We start from the raw sequence: 5,425 nt of genomic DNA, 5'->3' as shown, positions 1-5,425 counted from the left end.
TGTTAAAACATGCAGCCACAAAAAACTCCTGAAGCTCCTAAAAGTAAAGGGGTATATGAGCCTGCCATTGAAATTCAGTATGGAAAGGGACTTGGAATATGTAAGGCCAGGCCTCCAGGATAGCCATCTGCTTCTATCTTATGGTTTTAAGAAATTATGATTTTGGCACAGTCCATTTTTTCAGAAAAGCAACAGGAAAAGTAAAAGAATGAGAGTGCTTGATACTACGAATGCTGCTCTAGTTACAGAATAAAAGTTTTATCAGAAAGGATGCAGAAGTCCCTAGATGAAGCCATATCTTGGACTCATCTCATCTCCTTGAGGTTGTTGCATAAGAAAATGCCATCAGCTGAGACTGCTCCATCCCCACTCTGCTCTAGGCTTTATGTCTGTACTGTCCCAGAAGACTGCAACTGTCCCTATGTCTTGCAGATGATGAAGTAGTCACTGACATAGCAGGGACATAGTCCATTGCTTGTTTGAAGATTAGGAGCAAAGCCATCAACCGGCAGTGGAAGATGGCAATGGCATGGAGGCTGTGAATGGAACCAAAAAACAGCCTTGCTCATGGAGAGGGCAAGCAGCTACACCTCATGCAAGCTGGAAACTGTGAGCTGTCTTTCACATGCAGCTTCAGGTTCAACAAATTACCATAACCCAGCATTAAAGTGATAAATGTATGGAATGCCTATAGTGCTCAACCCCAGGGAAGGCGTGGAATTTCTAGTGCCTTGAAAGTAGAAAAAGGATTTAGTCACAGACAAAACCTGGTCACTGAAGATTTGTAATGGGCCAAACTGGATCCCACAACTTCCTGTCATTTTGAATGAGGGTTGTACACTGCAACAGATAGGAGGGATAGCACCCAGGATAATTCTTCAAAGTGTTACCCTCTTCAAACTAGAATTAATTTGATCTGTCTGGGCCAAACATCAGCCATCTCATCTCCAGCCAGAAGTTAATCTCCTGTAGGTACTGGGACATTTTACTCATAGTGGTTGCATCACTAGAGGATAAGATGTGTTTCTAGTTCTCAATCATATAATGTTGACAGCACAGCAGCTCACTCTCTCTCATCTTGTGGATATTGAAAATGGAGTCCCTGAGGCCCTACAGTTTAGGGGTCTCAGGGGAAGAGGATCAGTTCCCCATCAGTATTCAGAGTTCTGATGGGAAGGAAGGACTTGTGCCCTTGAAGTGCTGCATCATCAACTCCTGTTACTACACACAGGTAGGCTAGCAGTATCTTGCAGAAAGATCTGGTAATAGAAGCCCAGAAATATAGTCTGTATTTAGGGCTATAAGAAGGATTGTGTTCATGCTTTTCACTCAACTGAAGCCTTATTCTGAAGTATCCTGGAAGTTAAGACATGCTGTTGAAGCTTGCTATTTACTATTTTCTTTAGTTATTCTGTCGAGGAATGAGAACAACAAAATTTGAGGGAGGATGTCACCAGGGAATGTGAACTCTACTCTTCTTGCATAATGCCAGAGGCCTCTTCTAACATCTTTCTGAAGTCTCTCAGGAGCCAAAAGTTAGGAAGTTTTGCCAAGGAGAGAGAGACAGACTCCTGTAGGTTTGTTATGCCATGTACAAGAGTAAATCTATAACCAAAGCAGGTTTGCTGTTCATTAGCCCCTTTGGAACCCAAATCAGTTCAATAGATCAGTTATCTTGGCCTTGTAGGCCAAGACCACAAAGCAAAATATGGTCAAAAGCAACCCCTACCCTCCTGCTAACAGCAGAACTGAAGAAGGGTTCCTCTTACAAAATTACATTGGCTAAAATGTATCTATGCCATGTAACTCTTTTTGATGTGAAGAGAAATCATCACAAATATCAAAGGTGAAAAAAATCCCTATGCAGAATCATCAAAACATTTTTGAAGGGTAAACAGTGTAGTCCATAAACTTCCTCCATTCCAGCCAGTTTTTGTGGTCAAAGAGCTAAAGCATGCTATTCAAGATGAATGAGTACTATCACATACCTTGTAAAACAAGTGGCTGAGCACAAGCTATCAATATTACAATATTTATGGTGGCATGATGCATATATTTCTTAAATATTGTAACTCTGATGTAGATTAAGCATATTACCTGTGCTATTTTTCTGGTAATAACCCCTACAAAACTTGCCCAATCAACCAGTTTGCAGTCCTGTGGTTTTATGAAATGGAAAAATTCAATTCTACAATTCAAAGAATAATAGAGATGTTTAAAAATATGGAGAAAGTTATAACCTTCTCTAAAAGGATGGAGATGCTATTTTCCTTAGACACACACTTCTGCATTAGAGGTCTGGCTTCATTTTTGGAAGTGCGATATGTACTTTTTTCTCCCTGAAAAATGACTTCACTAAATTTAGCTCTAAGGATGAAATACTAAAACTAAGATGATCAGATATTTGTTTTTTCTGCAAATGATGAATAAGAATTAAATAAAATTTAGATGATGAAAATGACAAAAAAAAGAAGCTAAACATGAAGTTACAGGAGCAGAATACAAAATATGGGAAATTAATGGGAAAGGGAAATAATGAAACAAAATGAGTAATCACAAGAAAAACTGAAATACTATGCACAGACAACTCTTATAAGTGTCATAAAAATCTGACTGTGCACTGAAGTCATCGTTTCTCCCAAAAACACAATCAAATACTGGAGTTACATTAAACAAGGGACAGTTTAAGTATTTCTATTATAAGTATAACGCAAATGGATCTGAGAGACTCCACATAAACCTCCAGCTTCATTACCACTGCCAGAAAACATTGGAAAAAATGGCCAAAGTCATAAGACAGCAATGGACAGTAAGTCAAAAAACAGTTGACTATTTTTAAGAAAAGTATGAAATAGAAAGGCACAGCCAGTACCTTGATTTTGGGCAATATCACAATGACACACGGCTGGCAAGTGGGTACATCATGCACTTGTAAAAGGTGCTGCCACAGAATGTCTCCCTTTTTCTTCAGCTTCCTCTCTTTTTCCTCTAGGTTCTTTCAGCCCAGCTCCCCAAAAGGCCAGAAAAACATAGTTTACGGCATATGCAGTATATAAATTCATGTCATAGCAAATTCTGTTTTAATACAAAGCTCTTGTGCGTGGGTGTGCTTCTATAAAATAAAAGGCATTGTTACTCTGCCAGGTATGAATCCATATCCTGTGATGAAACCAGGACTTAAAATTCTGTTTTGACAGCTACTTGTACAGTTATTTTTCCACCAGAGACTTGATTTTTAAATGAATGCTAGGTGTTTAGTGATATCATCAAAAGATGAATCAAAAATGACATTTGGAGGGAGAGTGAATTAACAGTTGTAAAAAAAGTTCCCCGCTTGAAATGCCTACTATTATATGTTAGCCAGTTGTTTCATCCCCTCCTCTAATTAGACAGTCACAGCTAAAAATCACATTGTATATGGCAATTAATCTTGCCTGTGATGTGCTATTTTGGAATTTATTTTAATTACATGATTAAATTATAACTGAATACACTGAATAAAAGTGAGTTTCCAATTAAAATTTATAAGCTTTCTCTGTATGATGTAAAAATGCCCTGTACAATAGCCATTCTAAGTTATAAAGGCCTACTGAAGAGTTCTTGACCAGGTAAGGCTAGACATCTAATACATGTTATACCTTTAGAAGTTAATTTACTGGAAGTCTCTTCGAACAATAATACTCCTTTTCTCTATACACACTTAAACTACGCAAATAAACTATGCACTAAGAGAAGTGGATGTGTGTAGGGAGACTATGTTCTAACCTCCTCTGAATAATTAGAGGATTTCGGTTTCTTCCATGCAATTGACAGTAGCTCATATTATTAATCACAAAGTCCCATTATTGCATGGTATCAAACTGAAGTTCGGAGAGTACTAAACAATATTATGCTATTAAAACAGGCAGTACACCTGATTTACTAATGATTTCTGTTCTAGGAGAACATGCCGTACACCTGATTTACTAAATTATTTCTATTCTGGGAGACTTTATTTTCCTTTTGATTAGCCATAGCTGTGTTTCTTGGAGCTGTATCCCACACCTCTGCATGCAGCAGAAAACTACTGCTGACAAAGGTTGTTTCCTGCAACTTTCTGGGGTTTTTTTCTCTTTTTGAAAAAGAACTACATCCCTGAAACATCCTTCCATCTCACTTTTACACATTGACAGCATATCCTTGCTTTTAGAAGGGCAATATTTGTGTTTTTATTTGCAGAGGTAAAACAAAATCACTAGAGTTAGAGAACAATAACCAGCAAGGATAAACAGGATTAAGTAACAGGTGTTTGACTACACATAATTCTAAGTCAGGCACAGATTATGCCCAATACTGCTGGCAAAATGGCAACCTCCGTCAACACCTTGGCACAATTAAAAGTTATATTCCATGTAAATTAAACTGACATGCACAGGCACGCACGCACACACCTGCAGTCAATGCAGCAGCCCTGTTTGTATGAAGGAGCCCAGAAAGGTCTCCCAAGGTAGGCTTTCCATGGTTCAAAACAAAAGAAAAAACTAAAAAGTTACGTTAGCTAACGAGATGCATCAGTGGCACACTCTGCATTGCATGGACACAATCCAAATACGGGTTAAAAGCTACAGAGATCCTGCTCAGTTGGCAAGAGAGAGATGAGATGAGAGAGAGAAAAAGACTTTGCTGAATTTAGCTTTAATGATGACATATTAAAACTAAGATCAGAATTAGTCTGTATACACACGCACATTGTATACACATGCACAAACAATACCTCCACACGTACACACACATGCACAATTTATACACACGCACACATTGTATGCATATGCACAATGTACGCACACATACACACAATGCAAACACACACACAATATATGCACACACACAATATAGGCACAGCGTATGCAAACACGCACACACCATGTATGCACAAGTACAATATACAAACACACAATGTATGCAAATATGCAAACGCAATGCATGCGCACACACAGATTTATACACGCACGCACGACTGCATGTGTGCCCCCGCCTGTGTGCGCATACACACCCCTGTGCATGCGCACGTGTGCACAGATGCGCGCGCACACAGGCAGGTACACACGCGTGTGTGCAGATATACGCACGCAGGCATACGTGTATACACACACGCACGCGCGCGGCTGTGCGTGCCTGCGCCTCTGTGCCCGCACGCCCCGCTGCTCGGCCCGGTGCCGCCGAGCGGGCGGGGAGGCAGGGGCAGGAGCAGGAGACCCGCGCTGCGTCTCCCCGCCCCCGCCGGGAAATGCCCCGACCTCGCCGCCCTCCCCGGCGCCCGCAGAGCCGCCGCCGCCTACCTGTGCCCTGCGCCTGCTCCCGCTCCGGCCGCGCGTGTGCGTGTGTGGAGGGCGCTCACCAGGAAACGGCGCTGCTGTGTATGCACCGCATCCCCCCCGCCTCCTCT

General features: G+C 41.1%; 1 protein-coding gene across 4 annotated transcripts in view; it reads right to left on the bottom strand.

Annotated features, from left to right (window-relative positions):
* Positions 1-5,419, bottom strand: part of PLCB4 (phospholipase C beta 4) — a 448,565-nt gene extending 443,146 nt beyond the window's left edge. For all 4 annotated transcript variants that reach the window (XM_019516221.1, XM_019516223.1, XM_019516224.1 and 1 more), the window contains exon 1: positions 5,319-5,419. The gene's annotated coding sequence lies outside the window, so the exon portion shown is untranslated. The remainder of the gene's footprint in view (positions 1-5,318) is intronic.
* Positions 5,420-5,425: the final 6 nt, after the last annotated feature.

This window comes from Gavialis gangeticus, unplaced genomic scaffold, assembly GCF_001723915.1.
Source record: "Gavialis gangeticus isolate Ggan-Ray unplaced genomic scaffold, GavGan_comp1, whole genome shotgun sequence".
Taxonomy (NCBI): Eukaryota; Metazoa; Chordata; order Crocodylia; family Gavialidae; genus Gavialis; species Gavialis gangeticus.
The sequence above is the reverse complement of the archived record's forward strand: the minus strand, read 5'-3'. Positions and strand labels throughout refer to the sequence as shown.